The sequence below is a fragment of the Phocoena phocoena genome, chromosome 7 (genome assembly GCF_963924675.1).
Source record: "Phocoena phocoena chromosome 7, mPhoPho1.1, whole genome shotgun sequence".
NCBI lineage: Eukaryota > Metazoa > Chordata > Mammalia > Artiodactyla > Phocoenidae > Phocoena > Phocoena phocoena.
This window is the reverse complement of record NC_089225.1, coordinates 63,562,763-63,590,001: the sequence shown is the minus strand read 5'-3', so window position 1 is coordinate 63,590,001 and position 27,239 is coordinate 63,562,763.

Below are 27,239 nucleotides of genomic sequence, written 5' to 3'. Positions count from 1 at the left end.
CCCTGGGTATATGCCCAGTAGTGGGATTGCTGTGTCATATGGTAATTCTATGTTTCATTTTTTAAGGAACCTCCATACTGTTCTCCATAGTGGCTGTATCAATCGACATTCCCACCAACAGTGCAAGAGGGTTCCCCTTTCTCCACACCCTCTCCAGCATTTGTTGTTTGTAGATTTTCTGATGATGCCCATTCTAAACAGTGTGAGGTGATACCTCAGTGCTTTGATTTGCAGTTCTCTAATAATTAGTGATGTTTAGCAGCTTTTCATGTGCCTCTTGGCCATCTGTATGTCTTCTTTGGAGAGATGTCTATTTTGGTCTTCTGCCCCTTTTTGGATTGGGTTATTTGTTTTTTTAATATTGAGGTGCATGAGCTGTTTATATATTTTGGAGATTAATCCTTTCTCCGTTGATTTGTTTGCAAATATTTTCTCCCATTCTGAGGGTTGTCCTTCCGTCTTGTTTATAGCTTCCTTTGCTGTGCAAAAGCATTTAAGTTTCATTAGGTCCCATTTGTTTATTTTTGTTTTTATTTTCATTACTCTAGGAGGTGGATCAAAAAGGATCTTGCTGTGATTTATGTCAAAGAGTGTTCTTCTTATGTTTTCCTCTAAGAGTTTTATAGTGTCCAGTCTTACTTTTAGGTTTTTAATCCATTTTGAGTTTATTTTTGTGTATGGTGTCAGGGAGTATTCTACTTCCATCCTTTTACATGTAGCTGTCCAGTTTTCCCAGCACAACTTATTGAAGAGGGCACCTTTTCTCCATTGTATATCCTTGCCTCCTTTGTTATAGATTAGTTGACCATAGGTGTGTGGGTTTATCTCTGGGCTTTCTATCCTGTTCCATTGATCTATATTTCTGTTTTTCTGCCAGTACCATATTGTCTTGATTACTGTAGCTTTGTAGTATAGTCTGAAGTCAGGGAGTCTGATTCCTCCAGCTCCATTTTTTTCTCCTCAAGATTGCTTTGGCTATTCAGGGTCTTTTGTGTCTCCATACAAATTTTAAGCTTTTTTGTTCTAGTTCTGTAAAAAATGCCATTGGTAATTTGATAGGAATTGCATTGAATCTGTAGATTGCTTTGGGTAGCATAGTCATTTTCACAATATTGATTCTTCCAATCCAAGAACATGGTATATCTCTCCATATGTCTGTGTCATCTTTGATTTCTTTCATCAGTGTCTTATAGTTTTCTGAGTACAGGTCTTTTACCTCCTTAGGTAGGTTTATTCCTTGGTATTTTATTCTTTTTGATGTGATGGTAAATGGGATAGTTTCTTTAATTTCTCTTTCTGATCTTTTGTTGTTAGTGTATAGGAATGCAGGAGATTTCTGTGCATTAATTTAGTATCCTACAGCTTTACCCGATTCATTGATTTGCTCTAGTAGTTTTCTGGTGACATCTTTAGGATTCTCTATGTGTAGTATCATTTCATCTGCAAACAGTGACAGTGTTACTTCTTCTTTTCCAATTTGTATTCCTTTTATTTCTTTTTCTTCTCTGATTGCCGTGGATAGGACTTCCAAAACTGTGTTGAATAAAAGTGGCAAGGGTGGACATCCTTGTCTTGTTCCTGATCGTAGAGAAAATGCTTTCAGTTTTTCACCATTGAGAATGATGTTTGCTGTGGGTTTGTCATATATGGCCTTTATTATGTTGAGGTAGGTTCCCTCTATGCCCACTTTCTGGAGAGTTTTTATCATAAATGGTTGTTGAATTTTGCCAGAAGCTTTTTCTGCATCTATTGAGATGATCATATGGTTTTTATTCTTCAATATGTTAATATGGTGTATCACATTGACTGATTTGAGTATATTGAAGAATCCTTGCATCCCTGGAATAAATCCCACTTGATCATGTTGTATGACCCTTTAAATGTATTGCTGGATTCTGTTTGCTAGTATTTTGTTGAGGATTTTTGCATCTATATTCATCAGTGATATTGGTCTGTAATTTTCTTTTTTTTGTAGTACCTTTTCTGGTTTTGGTACCAGGGTGATGGTGGCATCACAGAATGAGTTTAGGAGTGTTCCTTCCTCTGAAATTTTTTGGAAGAGTTTGAGAAGGATGGGTGTTAGCTCTTCTCTAAATGTTTGATAGAATTCACCTGTGAAGCCATCTGGTCCTGCACTTTTGTTTGTTGGAAGATTTTTCCTCACAGTTTCAATTTCATTACTTGTGATTGGTCTGTTTATATTTTCTGTTTATTCCTGGTTCATTCTTGGAAGGTTATTCCTTTCTAAGAATTTGTCCATTTCTTCCAGGTTGTCCATTTTATTGGCATAGAGTTGCTTGTAGTAGTCTCTTAGGATGCTTTGTATTTCTGCGGTGTCTGCTGTAACTTCTCCTTTTTCATTTCTAATTTTGTTGATTTCAGTCCTCTCCCTCTTTTTCTTGATGAGTCTGGCTAATGGTTTATCAATTTTGTTTATCTTCTCAAAGAACCAGCTTTTAGTTTTATTGATCTTTGCTATTGTTTTCTTTGTTTCTATTTCATTTACTTCTTCTCAGATCTCTATGATTTCTTTCCTTCTACTAAATTTGGGTTTTCTTTGCTCTCCTTTCACTAGTTCCTTTATGTGTAAGGTTAGATTATTTATTTGAGGTTTTTCTTGTTTCTTGAGGTAGGATTGTATTGCTATAAACTTCACTCTTAGAACTGCTTTTGCTGCATCCTATAGGTTTTGGATCATTGTGTTTTCATTGTCATTTGTCTCTAGGTATTTTTTGGTACCATCTTTGATTTCTTCAGTGATCTCTTGGTTATTTAGTAACGTATTGTTTAGCCTCCATATGTTTGTGTTTTTTATGTTTTTCCCCCTGTAATTCATTTCTAATCTCATAGCGTTGTGGTCAGAAAAGGTGCTTGATATGATTTCAATTTTCTTAAATTTACTGAGGCTTGATTTGTGACCCAAGATGTAATCTATCTTGGAGAATATTCCATGCACACTTGAGAAGAAAGTGTAATCTGCTGTTTTTGGATAGAATGTCCTATAAATATCAATTAAATCTAACTGGTCTATTGTGTCATTTAAAGCTTGTGTTTCCTTGTTAATTTTCATTTTGGATTATCCGTCCATTGGTGTAAGTGAGGTGTTAAAGTCCCCCACTATTATTGTGTTACTGTCCATTTCCTCTTTTATAGCTGTTAGCAGTTGCCTTATGTATTAAGGTGCTATGTTGGGTGCATATATATTTATAATTGTTATATCTTCTTCTTGGATTGATCCCTTGATCATTATGTAGTGTCCTCCCTTGTCTCTTGTAACATTCTTTATTTTAAAGTCTCTTTTATCTGATATGAGTATTGCTACTCCAGCTTTCTTTTGATTTCCATTTGCATGGAATATCTTTTTCCATCTCCTCACTTTCAGTCTGTATGTGTCGCTAGGTCTGAAGTGGGTCTCTTGTAGATAGTATATATATGGGTCTTGTTTTTGTATCCATTCAGCAAGCCTGTGTCTTTTGTTTGGAGCATTTAATCCATTCACATTTAGCCTAACTATCGATGTGTATGTTCCTATTACCATTTTCTTAGATGTTTTGAGTTTGTTTTTGTAGGCCCTTTACTTCTCTGTGTTTCCCAGTTAAAGAAGTTCCTTTAGCATTTGTTGTAGAGCTGGCTTGGTGGTCCTGAATTCTCTTAGCTTTTGCTTGTCTGAAAGCTTTTGATTTCTTCCTCAAATCTGAACGAGATCCTTGCCAGGTAGAGTAATCTTGGTTGCAGGTTCTTCCCTTTCATCACTTTATATATATCGTGGCACTCCCTTCTGGCCTGTAGAGTTTTTGCTGAGAAATCAGCCGTTAACCTTATGGGAGTTCCCTTGTATATTATTTGTCATTTTTCCCTTGTTGCTTTTAATACTTTTTCTTTTTCTTTAATTTTTGTCAATTCGATTACTATGTGTCTCAGCATTTTTCTCCTTGGGTTTATCCTGCCTGGGACTCTCTGCCCTTCCTGGACCTGGGTGGCTATTTCCTTTCCCATGTTAAGGATGTTTTCAAATATAATCTTTTCAAATATTTTCTCGGGTCCTTTCTCTCTCTCTTCTCCTTCTGGGACCCCTGTAATGAGAATGTTGTTGCATTTAATGTTGTTCCAGAGGTCTCTTAGGCTGTCTTCATTTATTTTCATTCTTTTTTCTTTATTCTGTTCCATGGCAGTGAATTCCACCATTCTGTCTTCCAGGTCACTTATCCATTCTCCTGCCTCAGTTATTCTATTGATTACTTCTGGTGTATTTTTCATTTCAGTTATTGTATTGTTCATCTCTGTTTGTTTGTTCTTTAATTCTTCTAGATGTTTTTTCTTTAGTTCTTCTAGGTCTTTGTTAACCATTTCTTGCATCTTCTCAATCTTTGCCTCCGTTCTTTTTTCGAGGTCCCGGATCAACTTCACTATCGTTATTCTGAGTTCTTTTTTTGTAAGGTTGCCTATCTCCACTTCATTTAGTTGTTTTTCTGGGGTTTTATCTTGTTCCTTCATCTGGTAGTTAATCCTCTGCCTTTTCATTTTGTCTGTCTTTCTGTGAATGTGGTTTTCGTTCCACTGGCTGCAAGATTGTGGTTCTTCTTGCTTCTGCTGTCTGCCCTCTGGTGGATGAAGCTATCTAAGAGCCAGAGTGGTTTTTTTACTTAACGTATAGTTGATTTATAATGTTTCAGGTGTACAGCAGTGATTCAGTTATACAAATACATGTATCTATTCTTTTTCAGGTTCTTTTCCATTTTAGGTTATTACAAGATATTGAATATAGTTCCCTGTGCTATATAGTAGAACCTTGTTGTTTGCCTATTTTATATACAGTAGTGTGTGTATCTGTCAATCCCAAATTCCTAATTTATCACTCCCCCTGCTTTCCCCTTTGGTAACCATGACTTTGTTTTCTGTGTCTGTGACTCTGTTTCAGTTTTGCAAAAAAGTTCATTTGTATCATTTTTTAGATTCCATATGTAAGTGATATCATATGATATTTGTCTTTCTCTGTGTGACATACTTCACTTAGTATGATAATCTCTAGATCCATCCATGTTGCTGCAAGTGGCATTATTTCATTCTTGTTTATGGCTAATACTCCATTGTGTGTGTGTGTGTGTATATATACCACATCTTCTTTATCCATTCATCTGTTGATGGACATTTAGGTTGCTTCCATATTGTGGCTATTGTAAATAGAATGCACATATATTTTAAGAGATGTAATTTATTATAACTTTCTTTAAGAAACAGGTACTTTAAGTGCACTAAGCTGGGCTGGGTATATATGAATTGATCTTTATACTCCCTTTCTACAAACACACAATCAGGAACAACTTCTCCATAAGTACCACTTGGGAGCTGACTTCTTTTACATGAGAGAGAAGTTGCCTAGCTCCAGAATACAGACATGACATTCATGAACCCTTTTCCTATGTATATTCTAAGAAGGAGTATTATATTGGGTCAAAGAAGAGATGAGGGTAGAAAGCAGTGTTCCATGTTCTTCAGGCTTTTTAGGACCTGAAGAACATGCACACCAAAATCTCAAAGAAATTAATTATATGATTTATATAGGTCAATATACATGTCTTCTTTCTAATATAGACATGGAACTTCATCTTTGGTGTGTCTATTCAGCCAAAATCTATGCTTTCCTTTGTCTTTGGCCTAGGTCTTTGGAAGATCAAATAACCACCTTTACTGTCATTTCTGACATCCCAGGACTTGTGTGTGACCAGTGATTGTCACAACATTACCATCATATATCATTGGTTTAGCAAAATCCATAATATAAACAAAGCAACAATGCATATTGCTTGGAATACTGTTCATATGAGAATGTTCACTTCCAAACATAGCTAATCATTCTAGAAGCAATTTGAAGTCAGGATCTCTTTGTGGGTTTGTTTTGTTGTGGCTATTCTCTCATTCAATTGCAAAATCAATGTACAGGTGGTTTTGCCTTAATACAACATGTATATTCCTGAAAAAAAACCCTACTCAAATCTGCAAAATCACACACTAAACATAATAGGGTTTATTGGCAAATTAGTATCAGCATCAAGCCACTCAAAACATATACAATTTCCACTCAAAACATACAAAACTTTACAATATGAGTTAACAAAAAGAATGGTATTTCTAATAAAAATACAGCACAGTTTAAAAAAACTATTACATAGTTAATAAATTTAAAAATACTACTGTATAAATAGGTCCTTGCATAAAAGTTAGAAAAACACTTACATAAAAAAAGCAAAAAACAAAAAACTAAACGTAGCTTATGGAAGAGCTGGGGCTGCTGAGTGATGGCGATGAGGACCAAGAGCACAAAGGTCAGGGAGAACCATGCCATGAGCGCCTCCAGGAGAGCAGGAGGCCGGACGGCACCAAGAGGACAGTGGATGAGCTGGCACAGCCCAGCCCAGCCCAGCCCAAGATGTTCAGCTGTCCTAGTGCACTTTGCATTCAGCTGCTGTTACACAGTGGTACAAAGCACTAATGTGCTGGGGAAAAATCACACGTAAACCAACACAACCTGCAAGCTAACGTCAGTCCCCGATCCCAGTTACACAGGAGCTGAGTCACACTGCAGAACATACAGTAAAGCACAAAAACTGTCAAGAGCAATGAAAATTATGATTCTGGAAGCTCTTGGTTATGTACAAAAACAATTATTAAAAACTTTATAAAACATTTTTATTGGAGTATAGTTAATTTACAGTGTTGTGTTAGTTTCAAGTGTACAGCAAAGTAAATCAGTTATACATATACATATATTCACTCTTTTTTAGATTCTTTTCCCATATAGGCCATTACAGAGTATTGAGTAGAGTTCCCTGTGCTATACAGTAGGTTCTTATTAGTTATCTATTTTATATATGGTAGTGTGTATATGTCAATCCCAATCTCCCAATTTATCCCTCCCCCGCTTACCCCCGGTAACCATAAGTTTGTTTTCTACATCTGTAACTATATTTCTGTTTTGTAGATAAGTTCATTTGTACCCTTTTTAAAGATTCCACATATAATTTATATCATATGATATTTGTCTTTCTCTGTCTGACTTAGTTCACTTAGTATGACAATCTCTAGATCCATCCATGTTGTTGCAAATGGCATTATTTCATTCTTTTTTATGGCTGAGTAATATTCCACTGTATATATGTACCACATCTTCCTTATCCATTCCTCTGTTGATGGAAAAACTTTTAAACAGTTTAAAAAAAAAAGGGGGAAAAGAGATAATAATTAATCTGACTTAGAGGATGTATTAACTAATTAATTTTGTAAAGCACATTATATGGAATTTGAGTCCATAAATACTTATAGAAATATAAACAATAATATGAAGTATAATTAATGAAAATTATATATATATGAAGAAATAAATGTAAAGAAAAATCATGTATCCCAAAATATCTTGTTTCTCCACCAACTTCAGTCCAGTCATCATTTAAAATCATCATATGCACTAGAGCTGCTGAGATACTATTGTTTCTGGACTGTTGTATCAAACTTTAGAAATTTGACCAACTAAACTTTTTGTAATACATTTTTCTAACAAATGTTGGTAAGACTTCACGTTTATTCCCATTTCCCAGAAGTTTCTATTAAGTTGGTGGTGATATTCAGTTGTGCTCAATTCAAAATTAATATTGATTTTAACACTCAGCCATATGACATCTTTGATTTACCTCTATCCTTAATGAAGGAAATGATTAGGATGATTTTTTTTAATTTTCTTATGAATAATAAAATATAATTAAACTGCTCTAAAGTTATGTTGTCTAACATGGTAACCATTAGCCACGTGTGATTATTCAAATTAATTTAAATTAAATAAAAGCAAAAACGTAGTTCCTCAGTCATACCCACCACATTTCAGGTGCCCAGCAACTTACATGGGACTGTTGGCTACTGCACTGGACAGTGAAGCTATAGAATATTCCCACCATCACAGAAAGTTCAACAGCAGAGCAATTATTCTATTGAGCTACACACCTGTGCCAAATTTCTGCAAATGTACAATAGTTAAAGGGTAAATTCTGCCTTTAGAAAGTGTTAGCATATATTTAGCCTCCTTCTCCCCTTCATCTATAGTACTAAGTGTTGGGAAGAGTCTTCTCTCCTGGTTTTGCCTTGGGTCCTGGGGGAGAGGGAGCCCACCCAGACACCCTCAGACATGGACCACCTTTTGCAGATGCTGTCAGTGCCCTGCCACATCTTTGGCTCGATGACTTCAATGTGCGCCAGCCATCTTCCAACGGCCTGTGTCTCCATTTCTCTGCCCCAGGCCTTTTTCTGAAGCTGCTGTGAGACACTCTGCCTGGACCCCTGGCAGGTGCCAAGAAATTAACACCCACTAAAAGAAATCTTCAACCAATAATTGTTAAAAGTTGGTGTTAAATTACTCTGGCTCCCCCATTCCTTAGGTGGGAAACCTCTGAGCTGTGTGTTTTGCTGCATTTTCCAGAGCGGCTTAAGGTGGTAGCTGGCCCCCTGTGCTGAGGATCTTTCCTCTCCTGTATCACTTTCCACACCTCTCCTCTGTTTCCTTGCACCTCCAAATAAACCTTTTGCACTCAAATCGTTGTCCCAACTAAGACAATATCCAAATGGTGGGGTAAAAGGGATAATTAGAAAGAAGGGAGGGGTTCAAGATACTAAAGATAACCAATATTTATGTCATTAGATTGTGAACTCCTTGAGAGCAAAGATTGTAGCTTAATTTTCTATCCCCAGTGTCTAGCACACACAAGGCACTCAGTAGTATTATAGCGTACAGTGTTTCATACATTGTTTCTTTGATATCCCAACAATCCTATTCAGTAGCTCTTGCTGCTGTTTTTCAGCTGAGCAAATTAAAGATCAAATAATTTTAATGAATTGCCCAAAGTCACACAGTTAGTGCCCGTGTTCAGTCTGGAACCAGGGCTTTAGACTCCAAGCCCTATGCTCTCATCCCTGTAGCTGGCGCTGCTGTGCGGGTCATCATCGTCCCATTGACTTGCCTGCTGGCCTCTCAGCAGACCTCAGCTATGCCCATGCCGTGCTCTGCGCACCAACCTCTGCCTGACTGAAGAGGGTGAAGATGTTATTTATTTCTGCTCCTTTTCAGTGGGCTAAGTGTGTGTTACTAACCTCACGCAGTAGCTTCTGTTATCAGGGACTGTGGCCCTTTGTCTCGAGCCTTGATCCTAAAACAAAATGGAAAGAAGACAACAGTGGGTTCCTTGGCTCCGCACCCTCTCATCTCTGCAAGTCCCAGTGTCTCCCAGACTCACCCTCAGAAGTCTCAAGGCCCTATGTTATTGTATCCTGCCCAGGGCTCCCCTACCCAGGCAGTGCCAAGATTCTGGAGCAATCCAGAAGGGAAGAGGAACTTCTGTACCTCAGAGCATCACTCCAGATTCTGCCCTTGCTTCTGCTCTCTGAATTTTTTGCTCAGACTATTAGCATGGCTCTTGATTAGGGCTGTTTTCCTTTTGGTGAAATATTTTCCCTTTAGGGGGTAGTATGAGGTTTTGGTCAAGCTTGTTGGCTCTGGAGAAAGAATGCCTGGATTAGAATTTATTTCCTTAGCTTTACTAAACACTGAGTGTGAGCCTTGAACAAATTATTTTAAGTTCTCTCTAAGTTTCAGTATCGTGATCTGTAGAACACAAGTGATTATGAAAGTACCCACTCATAAAAAAAAGTATCCATAGGTTATGAGGATTAAGTGAGATAGTCCACGTAAAAGCACTCGGCACATTGTAAACACATAAATACTATTAGATACTATTATTGGACACATGTTTTGTATGTCCCACCCTTCCCCTCCCCCCCCGCTATAAGCCTAGTTTGAACCCCAAGAAACCCAAACCTGTCACTGATGGGGTGGCCTGGGCCCCCATTTATCGAGAAATTGAATTTAGATTAATGTGTTCTTTTTCAAGATTAACAGGAACTCTGGGACTCACAATTCCTTAAGGGAAAGACATGCATTTTTTAAAATAGATCTTTATTGGAGTATAATTGCTTCACAATACTGTTTTAGTTTCTGTTGTACAACAAAGTGAATCAGCCATATGCATACATATATCCCCACATCCCCTCCCTCTTGAGCCTCCCTCCCATCCTCCCTATCCCATCCCCCTAGGTCATTGCAAAGCACCGAGCCAATCTCCCTGTGCTATGCTGCTGCTTCCCACCAGCCAACTATTTTACATTCGGTAGTGTATATATGTCGATGCTACTCTCACTTCGCCCAGCTTCACCCTCCCACTCCATGTCATCAAGTCCATTCTCTATGTCTACCTCTTTATTCCTGCCCTGCAACTAGGTTCATCAGTACCATTTTTTTTTTAGATTCCATATATATGTGTTAGCATACGGTATTTGTTTTTCTGACTTACTTCACTCTGTATGACAGATTCTAGGTCCATCCACCTCACTACAAATAACTCAATTTCGTTTCTTTTTATGGCTGAGTAATATTCCATTGTATGTATGTGCCACATCTTCTTTATCCATTCATCTGTCGATGGACACTTAGGTTGCTTCCATGTCCTGGCTAAATAGAGCTGCAATGAACATTGTGGTACATGACTCTTTTTGAATTATGGCTTTCTCAGGGTATATGCCTAGTAGTGGGATTGCGGGGTCATATGGTAGTTCCATTTTTAGTTTTAAGGAACCTCCATGCTGTTTTCCATAGTGGTTGTAAAATATTTGCAAATGAAACAACAGACAAAGTATTAATCTCCAAAATATACAAACAGCTCATGGAGCTCAGTATCAAAAAAAACCAAACAATCCAGTTAACACATGGGTGGAAGACCTACATAGACATTTCACCAAGGAAGACATACAGATGTCCAAGAGGCACATGAAAAGATGCTCAACATCACTAATTATTAGAGAAATGCAAATCAAAACTACAATGAGGTATCACCTCACGCTGGTCAGAATGGCCATCATCAAAAAAAAGCTAGAAACAATAAATGCTGGAAAGGGTGTGGTGAAAAGGGAACCCTCCTGCACTGTTGGTGGGAACGTGAATTGATATGCATTTTTAATGAGAGCAGTCTAGGAGAAAAGCCCATTTGCAAGCAGGGTGCCACAAGATGATAGAAATCACTTGCCTCCACATATAAAGCCAAGCTGTTTATCTCCCAGCTACTCATGAGACTGTGCTAAATGCTCGGTGTAGGTTAAACAGTATATCCTGTACACGAAGGTGGCAGATACCTTCTGATAAACACATATATGCATGTTTTCATAACCAAACCCCACAAAAAGAAAGGGTGGAACCTCTTCAAATAGAATAATTAAAGGCTAAGAGGATTTTAAAAATAAAAGTCATCTTGTGAGCTATATTATTCCTCCTCACTGTGCTTAGCTATGGTACAATATTGATTTTTATTTACAACCTTTTATTTTTAAAGTGTAGATTATATTACTCTATGATACTACATTTCCTATGCAAAAAATTGGGGTGCAAAGACTAACAATTTTTTTCTAATTTTTATATTCATGCAAACTTCACTGTTACAAATGCATAAGAATTAAATTCCACTTGGCTATACATTTAATGAGGCACCTAGTGGAGAACATAAATATATGACATGAAATTGGAAAAGCTCCAGAGAATCTGGGCACCAAGGTAGGAAACCTGAAGGGATGCTGCCTTAATTTCCCTCTCCAGGCTTTTCCACAGCAAAGCTCAGTTGTCCAGCTCACAGGCACTTTCAAACTGGAATGATTTCAAAGGAAAAATGGTCACTGTCTTTCCTATATCCTGTGATGAACTATAATTCTCAGGAAGACAAGAATTTAGGCATACAATTGAATTTGGAAGAAACGTTTTTTTTGGTTCTTATTACCAAACAAGATGGAGTCATACTCGCTCCCTAGAAAAGAATTCTGGGGCAGAAGCTTGCCTTTCAATCTGATTGGTTTTATAACTTTTTAATAAACTGTCCTGAAGATGGCGCCACATGCTTAGCTATGTTACAACCTGCATCATTGTGTGATTCCGTCTGAAGCCAAGTCCCTAATAACTAAACAGATTTACAGAAAGATCTGTAGGAAATGCTGCCTTGAAATGACATTCCTATAGTAAAGCATAAAGATTAATCTAAGTCAGTCAAGGAATAATCCAATTAGATCTTTTTAAAATTTTCAGTTAGGGAAAGGAGTTACAGGAAAAAATACAGCAAATGCTATTAGGGTTACACGAATGGCACGTTCCAAAAGCCACAATCCATCTCTGACCTTGTTCCTTCTCTTTTGTCCCCTCTTTGCAGTCAATGGCACCACGATCTATCAAGTTGCCAGAGCCAGAAACTTGAATGACATCTTTGATCCTTCTCTCCACGTTAAACTTGCCCACCAGCAACGCCGCATCTAGTCAGTCACCCAGTCCTATCTATTCTCATCCATTAATGTCTCTCAAGTGTTTCCCGTCTCTCCATTCCTTCTACCACCAGCAAAGTCCGGAAGTCCCAAGTCCCATCCTCCCTGTGCCACTGCAGGAGAATATTGGCTGGTTCCCCTTTCTCACAGCTTGCTCTTCTCAATCTGCTCTCCACCCTCCACCTAGAGTGATCTTCCAAAAGACAGACCCAATCACGTCATCTCCCTGTTCACAATACTCCACAGCTCCCTAGTGCTCTCAGGTAAAATCCAAACTCTTTTTATAATCTAGTTGCCCCCTGCCACGGCCCCCCTTCCCCAGCTTCATCTTGCAGCACTGTCCCGCTTGTTCTTCGGCCTTAGTCATAACGGATTTCTTCTCGCTTCCTGATATGTTTGCTTCAGGGCTCTTTATTCCCACTGCTGCTGCTCGTGCCCCCAGAAACAGCTGCAGCTCACACCCAGAGCCGTCACCACCTCCAGGCGTCTAACTCATGCTCATCCTGTTGGTCTCAGCATAAACACACTTTCCTCATGGAAGAGACGCATCCAGTACTTTAGGACCAAGCATGCTATGATTCCATAACACCCTGTTCTTTCCTACCTTTAATAGTCATCTCATTTTATCATCAATCATCCATGTATTTTTCCCCTGCCAGATGATAAATTCTGAGAAAGCAGGAACAATGTCTGTCCCTAAGCAACATTCTTACAATGACCTCTGAGGCCTTTCATCATCCGCCTCTGTCAACTTACCTCCTGCCCTGGTTGCCTGCAGTTCTCCCTCATTTCTTTGCTTCAGCCTCCTTGCTTGTTGCTCTCTGCCGCTTCACCTACTTGGCCTGTCTTCTGCTCCTCTAACTTTTTAGGCGCACGATCCTGCCTCAAGGCCTTGCCCCCCCTCCACCTAGAATGCATCGCTCCAGTTCTGTGTGTGGCTCTCTCCCGAGCCTGCTTCAGACTCTTATTCAAAGGCCACGTTCTCAGTGGAGTCTTCTCCGACCTCCCGGTGTATCACACCCCGCCCCCGCCAACATTCCAGTCCCTCTGCTGCCTTTATTGTTCTCCTTAGCTCTGTCACTGTCTAATATAATTTCATGGTTTATTATCCATCTCCCTCCACTAGGATGTAAACTCTGTGAGGGCAGGGACTTTTGTCTCTCTGCTTCCTTACTGAATCTCCAGCACCTAGACTTGTGCCTAGCACAAAGTAGTCAGTGGAACTCTTCATCCTAGTCCTGCCCTAGTGATTTCATAAACTAAGTTTTTTCATCTGTTTTGGTACTAAGTAATTCTAATTTATGGGTGGGAGGAATTTTATCTTCACCCCGAAAATCTTCCCTCTTCCTGATTACTTTAGCTTCCTACTTTCAGAAGTAGTATGTCTTTTTGGTGAGGGATCAGAGAAATCAGAACTAAAAATGTCTTCCCATGGAAATATAAAAGTAGAAATGTACTGATGTGCTTTAAGTTTCAGTTGTTTCCGAATAATAATTTCCTGAAAACTAGGAGAACATTCAGTGTGAGGCCAGATCTACCAGTCTTGTTAAAAACATCTCCTCCTGAACAGCTCCTAGGGTGGTGGTTCCTTATCTTTCTGTTAATTGACGAGACACTCAGAAAAAGTCTGATTCCCTCACATCACTGGGGCACATGCTAAAGATTTTTATGTTGAAACCCATGGATTTGCCTAGCTGTACAACCAGCCTGATCGTTTGGGTCGAAATGTGAGGTTTCTAAAGCCAAACCAGCTGTGCAGTTAGATGGAGCCCAATTTCCTGAGCAGGAAATGGCAAAGAAGAATCAGGTTAAATGACTGCAATATGGGTACATAGTCATTTTGTAATATTTTAACACCTTGCAATGATCAGCAACTCCAGGAGAAAATGGCATTCATTCTCACAATATGTAAGGCTGATTCGTGGCTAATGATTTATCACAGATGTTTGATTCGACTTCCATTTTCAGAGTTATGAGTAAACAGATGCTTACCACCCTCTGATTTCAAGGGAATATCATATTGCAACTGCAATTAAGCCCAGTTTCTATATGAACATGTGAAATATTGTTACAGAGAAAACTGAGAATGATCATTTATAATACAAAATAGGAGTGAAAGAAAGTCTCTTATACCAAAATTTGAATTTTTGACAGAAGACACAGATTCCAGTTAATTAAAGCAAAAGGAAAGAGAAAGTCTAGTGCTATGTTTGGTTGAGAATATAAACACAAGATCTGAAAAAGCAGCTCATGTTTTTTCCCCATTACAAAATAGCAAAAGACTTGCCAACAAAAAGGAAACCATGTGGGTACAATGAGTAAAGGGGGCTGAAGAGGCTGCTATTTTGTCACCTTTGTGAGGATTTGGGTGACACTTAGACTGTAAATGGTCAAGATAAAGTTTGAGGAAAGAAGCTAGAGAGTAGCAGTCATCAATTGCATGTCCCTGGAGTGAAGTTCAGCAGAAAAGAAAAAGTCTACATGGTAATTTAATTAAAACAGGCATCCAGACCAGCAGAAATGGAGGAGAATGAGAGAGAGATGTGGAATGAGAAAAGATAACTTCCAGAAGAATTCCCCGTAATTGGGAGAGATAAGGATGAAAGAGCAGAGGCATGGTCAGCGTTCACACATAAGAATGAAAAAAAGTGGCCAAGGAATGAATAAAGATACAAAAACTAAGCTATGTAAGTATCTTCCTTTCCAAAAGACTGATCATCAAAATTTGTTAAAGGGATTATGTTTTCAAAGATTCTTCAAATTAACAGAAAGATTAAAACCAAACATAATGGAATAGACCTTCCGGAAAAGAAGTGCTCCTTAAAATCCAGAGGAGATCCTGCTCAACAGAAGCCTAAATGATAAAACTAGGACTATGATTAATAATAGAGAAATCTACAGCCATTCCTATTTGGTCTTGGAAGTGATTACCTTGATCAGAAAAAAATAGTGTATGTGAGTCCCAGACTTGGTTCAAAGGAAAAATGATTGGAAGGAAATGGTAAATCCTGAAAATGAAATATCTGCCTGGTCCCATATTGGAAAACCTCTCCCTTATATTGATACTATTAAAAAAATTTTTTTAAACCCATGGAGGAACGTAAAATGAAACACTCTGACCCAGTTCCACCATGTGGAGTCCAAAAATGTGAACAAATAGAAATCAACTTTCTCAAAATATGTTCCACTGAATGCTGTTGTCTGGTCATACACATTAGGAATTTCCGGGTTTAACAGAATTAAGCAAGTTTAGTTACTATTAGGAGAAGCAACCCGCTCTAGTCCTTGGGCATCCCTGTACATTCTTGCTGGCTGTGCCAACATTGCAAGACCCTGATCATTCCTTTCCTGGGCCATTTGTCATGGTTGTACTGCAGTGAGAGGCTTTGCAGCACGCAGCCTCAAGGAAGGAGGTAAAGTCTCCCTCTGGGAACAGACTTGAGAAAAGGGGTAGGCTCCCCAAGTTCTTAGGTGAATTCCTCAGCTGTAACACAAATCCACTGATGCACAGCATCCCCTGGGTCCCCTCTGCATTTCCTTCCAGGCTTTGGGGGATGAGGGGAACAAAGGCAAACACGCTACTCATGCTACTTGCTGTAATAAAGGTCTTTGTCTCTGACCCAGGAGTTTCATGTCTTCTCCCAGCATACATAAAAAGGGGACAAGCTATCTTGTTAGTTGGAAGGGAGGTAAAATCCCTGACCCTGACACTTACTATAGGATTTCTTAGCACAACCCTCCAAGGAGATGGCATGGTACAAATCATTTCCCAAACTTATTTGATCATGTAAATTCATTCTCCTATATAATTTTGCAACACATACCTTGGGAAACCCTATTTTAAGAACACTGATGCAGGTCTTGGTGAAATATGTACAGGACGCAGACCCTGATCACTCTTTTCCTGACCCATTTGTCATGGCTGGGTTGCAGTGAGCAACTTGCAGCATGTAACCTTGAGGAAGGAGGTAAAGTCTCCCTCTGGGACAGGAGCAGACTTGCTAAGAGAAGAGGGAGATTCCCCAAGCTCAGAGGAGAATTCCTTGGCTGCAGAAAGACTTGCCCACCATCCCACCCCAGATGCATCTTTTTCAATGGCCTGCTATGCTACCCACAGTTCCCACCATTTGAATGATTCCATTGGTAAAATGCATTTTTTCCAGAAGTTTCCTATTAAAATGCAAACACATTACCTGGAGGTGTGGTACATGAATATATTAATGTTTTAATTTAGACTAATCCCTTAACATGGAGGAGATTTGAAGAGGGAGTTGGCCTCTGACGAGAAGTGGAGGGTGGGCTATAAGTTTGGAAAGGTCCTGGGATTAAAATCGTGTGTGGGCAGAAGAGGCAAAACAGAAGCACTGTAGTGACGAGTCCTCCTTTTTCCTCTCATCCTCTCCCCAAATACAGTACTTTGGGTCAGAATTCATGTTTTAAATGAATTCCCGAAATGCTTATCTTGTCCCTTTCTTCTTTCTTAAATGTCTTCTTTTTCCTTCTGAACTGTAGATTTGTCAGTGCCACCAGATGAGTAGGTAAAAATCTAGATACTAGTCTTTTTTAGAGGACGCTTGAGTCAGCATCATTTAGCGGAACAGGAGAGGAACTTTTAGGCTATTGGGCAAATGTTTTCAAAACAAACTCTTCATTCCTTGAGGACATTTTTCAAGGGACCCAAACAGGATGAGCAGAAGTCAAGGCTTTAGCCTTACACTTCCCAACTCTGCTGAATGCCAGTCTCGCTAGTCTGGTGTCTGTGGTTGTTTTGTTTGTTTTATGTGTTTTTGTTTTTTTAAGCAGGAAACTGGGAGGTTTATAGTAGGTATGGCTCAATAATTCTTTCAGTTATAACAGTTTCTGCTTGAAAACCATGCATATTCTAATGCTTTTACTTGAGTCACAACCTTCTAGAAGCTGCTATCACAGTTATTTAACTTGTACATGATTTTGCTATGTTCTCATCACCATTTGGGGAAAGTTATTCAGAGAGAATGAACTAGGGGTTTTTGTATTTGCTTTCTTTTTTTTTTTAACATCTTTATTGGGGTATAATTGCTTTACAATGGTGTGTTAGTTTCTGCTTTATAACAAAGTGAATCAGTTATACATATACATATGTTCCCATATCTCTTTCCTCTTGTGTCTCCCTCCCTCCCACCCTCCCTATCCCACCCCTCCAGGCGGTCACAAAGCACCGAGCTGATATCCCTGTGCCATGCGGCGGCTTCCCACTAGCTATCTACCTTACGTTTGGTAGTGTATTTGCTTTCTTAAAAAAAAAAAAAAGGTTATGTGTCCTTGACACTCAGGTCATTGTGCTACAGGAAACTGAGTTTTCCATGAAAAACAAGTCTTTCCCTGTGGTGTTTACAGCGTGTTCCACATACATCAGGTTTTATGCTACTTCAAGGACCAGTACCATGTTATCCTACAATGGCATTTCAAACATCACCATGCCAGATGGGCTATTACAAGAAAAATGTTCCAGAACAGCCAATTAAATTTCTTTGTGTTTTATAACCAGACCTAACAGAATATAGTCTCTCTGGAAGAAAATATTCTTGGATCAACCAACTCTCTCAGTTCTCTGTCATATTCAGGGGTCATTTTCATTCATAGAAAGCCTCTGAGAAGTGAGCAGGAAAGCTTGACCCTGACGCTGGACACATTGTATAACGTGCAAGGTCATTTGGGCCTGATGAATTCTAAATCCTCAGGGCACATGAGCCGCCCTTTAACATAATCCTCTTCTGGATTCCTACGTGGTGAAAGCTCCAACACAATGAGAAATAAATATGACTGCGTATAGACTCTCTGGTTCTTAAAAAGAACATTTCCAAGCACACTGTGAAAAACAAGACTGCCTGCAGGATATTTTCATTTCTGATTACAGATGGGCCACCCCTTTGGCTCCTTATAATTCACATCACAACGTACTAGTCCTTCCAGGGATTTCACAGCATTTTCTGGCCTAGGAAGGTCATTTACATTCGAGATCATCAATATATTGGCATTGAACCTAAGATGTCACCCACTGACAAATTATCACCAAAAAATATGAATATTTTCTGTTCACTTTTCAAAGTCTCTAGAGAATTCTTATTAAAAATTTTTCCTTCCATTGAAACAGATGGAGCAAAATATTTTAGCAACGGGCAGTTTTTTGGTTGTTTTGTTTCATTTTCTCTCAAGGGTTATTTTTTTAAATAAATCTTTTAAAATAAATAAATTAACTTATTTATTTTTGGCTGCTTTGGGTCTTCGTTGCTGCGCAGGCCTTCTCTAGTTGCGGTGAGCGGGGGCTACTCTTCATTGCGGTGCACGAGCTTCCCATTGCAGTGGCCTCTCTTGTTGCGGAGCACGGCCTCTAGCCTCACGGGCTTCAGTAGTTGTGGCGCACGGGCTTAGTTGCTCCGCGGCATGTGGGATCTCCCCGGACCAGGGCTCGAACCTGTGTCCCCTGCGTTGGCAGGTGGATTCTTAACCACTGCACCACCAAGGGAAGTCCCAAGGGTTATTTTTTGTTAAGAGGGGAAAATGCATTTTTAGTTTACTCAGAATTAAGAGTTAGTAGTAAAAGCAGGAGTTGCTCTTCAAATGCCACTAAAATGGCACTTCTATAACATAGCATCCCTTATGTTTAGAGCTGATGAGCACTTTTAATAACCCCTTTTGCTGGTGCCCAAGGTTGCTGGAATGCTCAAGTGACTGCAGACACCTTGTTTAGCTCAGAAAATTTCCTCAGGTTCTGTCTCGCCTCCTCTTTCAACTCTTCTTACTCCTTTCTGGCTGCCTCCATTGTATCCCATGGCCTTCTTGGCTTTAATTATGCTCCATCTTAGATGCTGTTGCTACCCCTCCCATAGCCCCTAGGACCTTGCCATTTAGTGCAGGCTGACCAGACTTTCAGCTGCCAGCACATGCATCTCATTGTAGAGCCTGCTCTGCCCATGTGCATGGAAGCAGCCCTCATCAATGGCTGACAGAAACTGGTGGACACAACTTTATATATCTTACGGTTTTATCTGTCTATTATACCTCAGTAAAGCTGAGTGGAAAAGAAAGAAAGTTGGTGTATACATACCCAGCTCCCAGCTCCCTCGCACTCAGTGGAATAACTCTGAGGTATATGTTCTACAGTGGCTTCATGATTTCTCTGGCAGTTTTAAGCTCCAGGTACCCACAGTGGTACCTGATAACACATCCTTTATTCACTTCCTTTATTTTCCCGTATCACTTCACCATTCCGCTACCTATGTTTTCTGGGATAACCTCCCAAAGAACTACTTGGTTTGTTGTCCCAGGGCCTGCTTTTGGGGAACCTTAATCAAGATACTGCCACTGTCAGTATTCTTTTCTTATGTGCTTTCATCCTATATTTAAGTGATGTCATACTCTATGTTCAAACTACCAGCCAGATAACATCCCAGCTCCAGCAGCCTGGATCCCTACACATTTTAGGGCAAGGCTGAGAATTAGAAGTCATATTTATACTAGAAAGGTATGATTTCATTAACAATATATTTTTCTTTTATTATATATTTATGTCCCTAGGTAAATTGACCTGTTATACTAATATGTTAATGATTCATAAGTCTGTGTCTCCAGGCCAGAGTTCGTTCCCTCTCTCTGTCTCTCTCTCTCGATTTTTGCACGTGTATATTGAATGGCCTACTTGTCACTTGGATATACCCACTCCCATCACATTTAGCATAAACAATCTTTAGCTCAACAAATTTCCTTTTAACCCTGTCCTGCCCCCAGGCTTTCCAGTGATGCACCCAATTGCTTAAGTCAGAAACCAGGGAAAAGCCTTGACAACTCTCATTTAACCTGTTATCAAAGAGGCATGTGTTCAACTACAAGTAGTAAACAACTCAATTTACACATCCTTTATTAACAGCAGCTTACGTGCTATTGCCTTATGTTTCTCACATAACATGTAGGTTCCAGGTAGGTGGCTGTGGTGTTGATTCAATAACTTTAAAATGCCTAATAATATTTTTGCAGTTCACTTGGCATTGCCCAATGGAATCAAGACAGAGCTGCATCATTTTCTTTTTCAGGAAAACAGAAAAAAGCAGCAGCAGCCATGAGTCCACCAGGAAACAAAGCTTTCCCTGAAGAACCCTCCGAGCAGACTTCTCTGTACGGCTCATTTGTCAGACAAGCCAGATGACTGACCCAGGTGCAGGGGAGACCAGAAAGTGGGGAACAGGATTGCTATGATTGTATTACCCTATCAAGATCCATTGACTCGAGGTGGGCACATTGGCACCTCAAAAAACCAAGAAGAAAGTGAAAACAGATATTGATTAAGTAATTTGCAACATCTGCAACAAACACCATCCTCCTTCCAATCAAACATCAGGTTAAGTCTACTCTATCCCTTAAATATCTCTAAAATGCATCTCATTTATCACTACCCCTACTTTAACCTAAGTTGCTATCATCTATGCTCAGGATCAGAGCGCCAGACTCTTCATTGTTTCTCTGCTGTATAATACTGTTTCTTCCTTCCAATTTCTTCTTCAACTTTATCCAGTGTGATCTTTCATGGAGTTAAATCTGAACTTGTTATTCACTTGGCTTAAACCATTTCAGTGGCAAACACCAGGCTATTTCTTTCCTCTGCTCATCTGGTCCCCCCTGCATAGTACTTGCTTCACCAACCACTCCCACTTACCCACGTGTAGCTAATTCCTAATTATCCTTTAAGGTTCTCTCTCACTCTTCCCATCACATTGCTCATCTCTCAGCTAAAAGGTAGGTGCAACTTCATGTGTTCTCAAATAGTGTATTTGTATTGTATAATTGTTCTGTTTAATACAATTCTGTATTATCATGGTCTCATATCGTTGTCATCGCTACTGAATAGAGTTTCTTTAAAATTAAAGCTTTTGTTTCATTCACAGCCGGGTCCATACCACCCAGCACAATACCTGGCACATAAGCATTCTGTTAATGCTTATTGAATAACAGGTTGATTAATTGAAGAAGAATACTTGCATATTGTTGTTAATTGGGTAGACACCTGTAATAAAAGAATGAACAAGAGACAGCATAACAAAATTACGGAGCATGGAATCTAGATCCTTACAGACTATCTCCACAAGGTCAGCTCTGTGACCTTCAACTAGTTAAGTTAATCTCTTTGTGCAAATTTCCTCATATGTAAAATGTAGATAATGATAATACTAAAAAGGCTGTAATAAGAATTTTAAAAGTTAATGCTTATAATTGTAAGTAATGTATAGAGTAATACCTGACACATGATAAATGTTACAAATGTTTTTTAAATAAGTAAATAAGACAGTCATGATTCCTGTCCCCACAGAACTTACAGTAGAGGTCAGTGCTGTCCAATAGAAATATAAGGTGAGCCACATATATAATTTAAAATTTTCTGGTAGCCAGATTAGAAGTGATTAGATTACAATTTAAATTAATTTTAAGAATTTATTTAAACTAGCACATCAAAATATTATCATTTTAACATGTAATCAATTTCTTAAAGTTTTTAATGAGATACTTTGCATTTTTTAATTTTGTATAAGTCTTTGAAATCCAGAGACTGTTTTATACTTACAGCACATCTCAATTCACATGCTTAATTTTCATCTGTTACTGAAACTGTATTTAGATTGAATGAACTTACAGTTGAAAAAGTAGATACATATCCAAGTTGTTCTAAATATACGTAATAATTTTTCAATCAATGACCCAATCATTTTAAAATTTAAATTTATTAAAATTAAATAAAATTAGGAGTTAACTTCCTCAGTCACGCTAGTTATTCTTAGTGTTTAACAGCCACATATTGGACAGCACAGGACCAGAGAAAAATATGAGTAAGCGGACAATTATAGAATGTGATGAAATGCTATGTTAGGGCAAGAATAGAGTGCTCTGGGAGCACAAAGTAGGGGTGCTGACATAGCTTGGGCAGATGGAATTTATGAAGGGGATTTTCCTGGAGAATATGCTGTCCTGAGATCTCAAGGATAAGAAGGAGCTAGTAGGTGATAAAGAGGAAAGAGCATCTGACAGAAGAAATGGTGCTGGATGAGAGGAAATGTAGCATTTTCACAGACCTGAGGATATTTCAGAGCGACAAATGTAGAGTGTACATGTGTGTGTAACAAGTGGGAAATGCGTTAGAAGGGAAGACGTGGAAAAGGGAGCAGCTGAGAGGGAGGCTAGACAAGTAAGCAAGGGAGGAAATCATGAGAGGTTTTGTGACACATGTGAAGGGGGCCAGACTGTCCAGAAGGCAAGGAGGAGCCACTGAAGGATTTAAACAGGGTAGTGACATGATCACCATATGCTTATTAAAGGTCATTCTGGCTACAGTATGAAAAAAGTTTAGAAGACAGAAACCATGGCTGGCACCTCATGCCCATCAGGATGGCTACTATCAAAAAACAGAAAATAACAAGTGTTGGTGAGGAGCTGGAAAAGTTGGCACCCTTGTGCTTTGTTGGTAGGAATGTAACTTGGTGCCACCACTATGGGAGAGGTATGGAAGTTCATGAAAAATTAAATTAGAAGCATATACCCCAAAGTAAGGAAAGCAGCTCTCGAAGAGCTATTTGTGCACTCGTGTTCATAGCAGCATTATTCACAAAAGGTAAAATATGGAAGCAAACCAAGTTGCTCATCCACTGATGGAAGAGTGGATAAGCAAAATGTGATCGATCTACAGTGGAATATTATTAGGTCTTAAAAAGGAAGGAAATTCTAACACATGCTACAGCATGGATGAAACTTGAGGACATTATGCTCAGTGAAATAAACCAATCACAAAAAGACAAATACTATATGATTCCACTCACAGGAGGCATCTAGAGTAGTCAAAATCATAGAGACAGAATGTAGAATGGTGGTTGCCAGGGGCAGGGTGGGGAGAATACAGAGGTGTTGTTAAATGTGTGTGGAATTTCAGTTTTGCAAGATGAGAAGAGTTCTGGAGATTGATTGTGGTGATGGTTGCACAACAATAGAAATGTACTTAAATGCCACTGGATTGAACACTTGAAAAAGATTAAGATGATAAATTTTATGTTATGTGTATTTTACCACAATAAAAAAGTGGCTGGACATCAAGTTAAAATATGGTATCACTGTAGTGCAGTCAAGAGATAAAGATGGGAGCTGAAATGGGGTAAGAGAAATATGGACAGAAAGAAGTGGGTTGATTTCAAGGATATTAGGGGTACAATTAACAAGAATTTATTGGTGATGGATTTTAATCAAGTGTAAGGGAGAGTCAGGAGGCAAGCTATGTCCCAGATTTCTAGCGTGAAAAACTGGTGTGGAGAGTGATGATACTGGTTGAGATAGGAAACCAAGAGGAGACATAGATTTGGCTGGGGCTGGGGGTGAGGAGAAATGGGTTCACCTTCAGATACATGGATTTTTCAGTTGGTTGCAATGAACCCAAGGGGAACTGTCTAGCAAGGAGTTGGGAATATAGGTCATAATTTCTGGAGACAGATCTTAGAGCCACTCTCAAGTGGAGGATAATGAAAGCTGTAGGAGTGGATGATGTCCAAGGAGTATGCCGTGCACATTTATGTTGTCTGCCAACACATTTGGTTTTCTTTTGAGTATTTTGCACTTCCTCACCAACAGTCTGTGTGATTTGAGTAGGGGTCCCTCTCTGGCCCCAAGGATAGAATAGGAGACCCAGATCTAAGTCAAGTAGAAGATCTCATACTCTTGGCCACAGTGATTGGGGTATAGGAGTGGCAGCCTAAGCTAGTAAAATAAGTGAGAACCTAAAACTTGTACAGGAGCTACTGATAAAGAAGGCCTATTCTGTTTGATCCCATTGGACTAGAACCTGGAAAAATAAGAAACTAGAGCTAGCAGCCATCTTGCTACCATGAGAGTGACAGCCACTGGAGGTCATCACATAGAGCCTGAGAAGAAAACCAACACGTAGATTTGAGGTGAAGAAAAGCTGAGTTCTTTTTATGTCATTTCAGCCATGAATCCAGCCATGGCTGAAATAAGACCTACCCTGGACATTTCAAAATGTGAGCTAAAAAACAATGCCTCTTTTCCCTTAAGCTAGATTGAGTTGAGTTTTCAGTATCTGTGTCATAATGAATACAGGCAGTCCTCACTTTACATGGTAGTTCAGGACCATAAAAATAACTTTGCAAGCTGAAACCATGCAGTGATCTTAATAATCAATAGGAAGAATTACAATTGGTCTGTGACCTTTAAAATGTTTTAATCAAAACATTAAAAACTCTATTTGGGGGAATTGAAAAAAATTAGTTTTATAATATTTAGTACATGAAAATTTAAAACATTAGAAATATTGAGAATTTAAGTGTTTTATTTCTTTGTACAAAACTTATCAAAAGGAGTTTAAATAGTCTTTGCCTTCTTATCATATAACTTAAGATACAGAGTGAGGGACTTCCCTGGTGGCGCAGTGGTTAAGAATCCACCTGCCAGTGCAGGGGACACGGGTTCCATCCCTGGTCCTGGAAGATCCCATATGCCACTGAGCAACTAAGCCCGTGTGCCACAACTACGGAGCCTGTTCTCTATAGAGCCCGTGAACCACAACTACTGAGCCTGTGTGCTGCAACTACTGAAGCCCGCATGCCTACAGTCTGTGCTCCACAACAAGAGAAGCCACCGTAATGAGAAGCCCGTGCACCACAACGAAGCCCCCACTTGCTGCAACTAGGGAAAGCCCACATGCAGCAATGAAGACCCAACGCAGCCAAAAATAAAAATAAATTAATTAATTAATTTTAAAAGAAGATACAGAGTGAGCATCTTTTCTATGCCTTGGCAAATTATCATACTCCTTACTAAGTTTGGATCAGCTTCCAACATTTTGTCTTTCACACTTTCAGTGCTGTGAAATATCCCCATGACTTCCTTTAATATGAAGGTTTTTGGGGGGTTTTTTGCCAGTGTCACTTCCTCTGGGACATCATTCTTTTTGTCAACAGCCACTTTCCTCATTTATATTAATATGTTCCTTTTATGAAATTTCTGTGGCTGCATGTCTAGAGTCTCTGGAACAGTGACAGGCTTAACATTCCCACAATCAGCTACTTCTCTTGTAACTTCATTTGCCTTCAGTTCGAATTCTGCAAAATCATGCCAATTTCTGAAACAATGAAATCAGCCTTTACTGTCAGTAAAATGTTCTTCTTCAGTCTTCTTGTAATTACTGTTTTTTTCAACACAGCACCCAAATTTAATGTTTGGCCTAAATGCTAGTTAAACTGATTGGATTTTTTCGTTATAGTCTTCAATCCAAAGTAGAAGTAAATTCTCTCTTTCCACCATTAGCGGCTTCTTGTTCTGAAGGCAACTTAAACTAAACAATATTGAAGCCACTTTACCTTGTTTTTGATTTATCAGACTTTTTCAATGTTGTTCATTCAGTGGCTCCGTGCAGCCCAGGTCCCATCCTGGCTTTATTCTGCTGTCTCCATTTTCAAATCTAATCACACCCAATTTCACTTCTGCATTATCACTTTTAATTTCTTTGCTGAACTTTCATTTTTTTCTATTATTCATTTTTGTTAAATGTCATACAAGTTTATCACCGAGAGACAAGGAGACAACCCAACTACAGGCTTTGCTCTCTGTGCATGAACTGAATAACTGATGTACAATGGCAATCACCAACAGACTTTGAAAGAAGTGATGTGGTTGGTCACTGATTATGAAGCACATCTGTTATTTACGTAAGGATTTCTGGAGCTAGCCGTAAAGTTTATATTTTATGCAATTACTCACAGTTAATATACTGTGTAACTGAAATCTGAAGCATGTTATTGGGAGACTGGGTTATTTAACTAAATCGTGGTCAATGACATTGTTGCATGACAAACTCTTCAAAGCAATGACTTCCTTACTACCCAACAGAGATTGTATAAGGAGGAAACGGAAGAAAGGAAGAAAGCCTAGGAGAGAACCCTGAGAAAAACCAATATTTAATGGATGGCAAAAGAAGAGAAACATGCACAATAACTTATAAAGCGTGGCCAAAGAAGTAGTGGGAAAACCAGAAGCACGTGATATCACACAAGGCAAGAAAAGAGATTGCAATCGCATTTGCCACTTCTTCTTTAAATTGAGATAAAACTTTCATCCCATAAAATTCACCATTTTAAAGTGTACAATTCAGTAGTTTTTAGTATATTCACAAAGTTGTGCAACCATCATCATTATCTAATTCTTAAATATTCTTATCACGCCAAAAATAAACCCTATACCCATTAGCAATCACTTCCCATTCTCTCCTCTTTCCAACCCCTGGAATCTACTTTATGTCTATATGGATGTACCTATTCTGGACGTTTTATATAAGTGGAATTATACAGCATATGCCCTTTTGCATATGATTTCTATCGTAATACCTTCAAGGTTTTTCCATGTTGTAGCATCTATCAGTACTTATTACTTTTTGTGGTTGACTAATACTCTGTTGTGTGCACATACCATATTTATTTATCCATTCATCAGGTGATGGAAATTTGAGTTGTTTCTACCTTTGGGGTATTATGAGTAATGTTGTGACTAATATTTGTGTAAAAGTTTTTGTGTGAACATATGTTTTCAATTTTCCTGGGGATATACCTAAGAATAGAATTGCTGGGCCATATGATAACTCTAACTTCTTGAGAAACCACCAGACCATCTCCACCATTTTATCTTCCAAGCAAAGTGTGAGGGTTCTTTCAGTTCTTTTTTTAAAAAAAGCTTATATATTCATATTTCTTCTCATTCTGCTTGTCTAGTTTCTCATTTCATCTCACCAAGCACATCTCCTCCTTGCATCTTTGACTTCCATATCCTACATT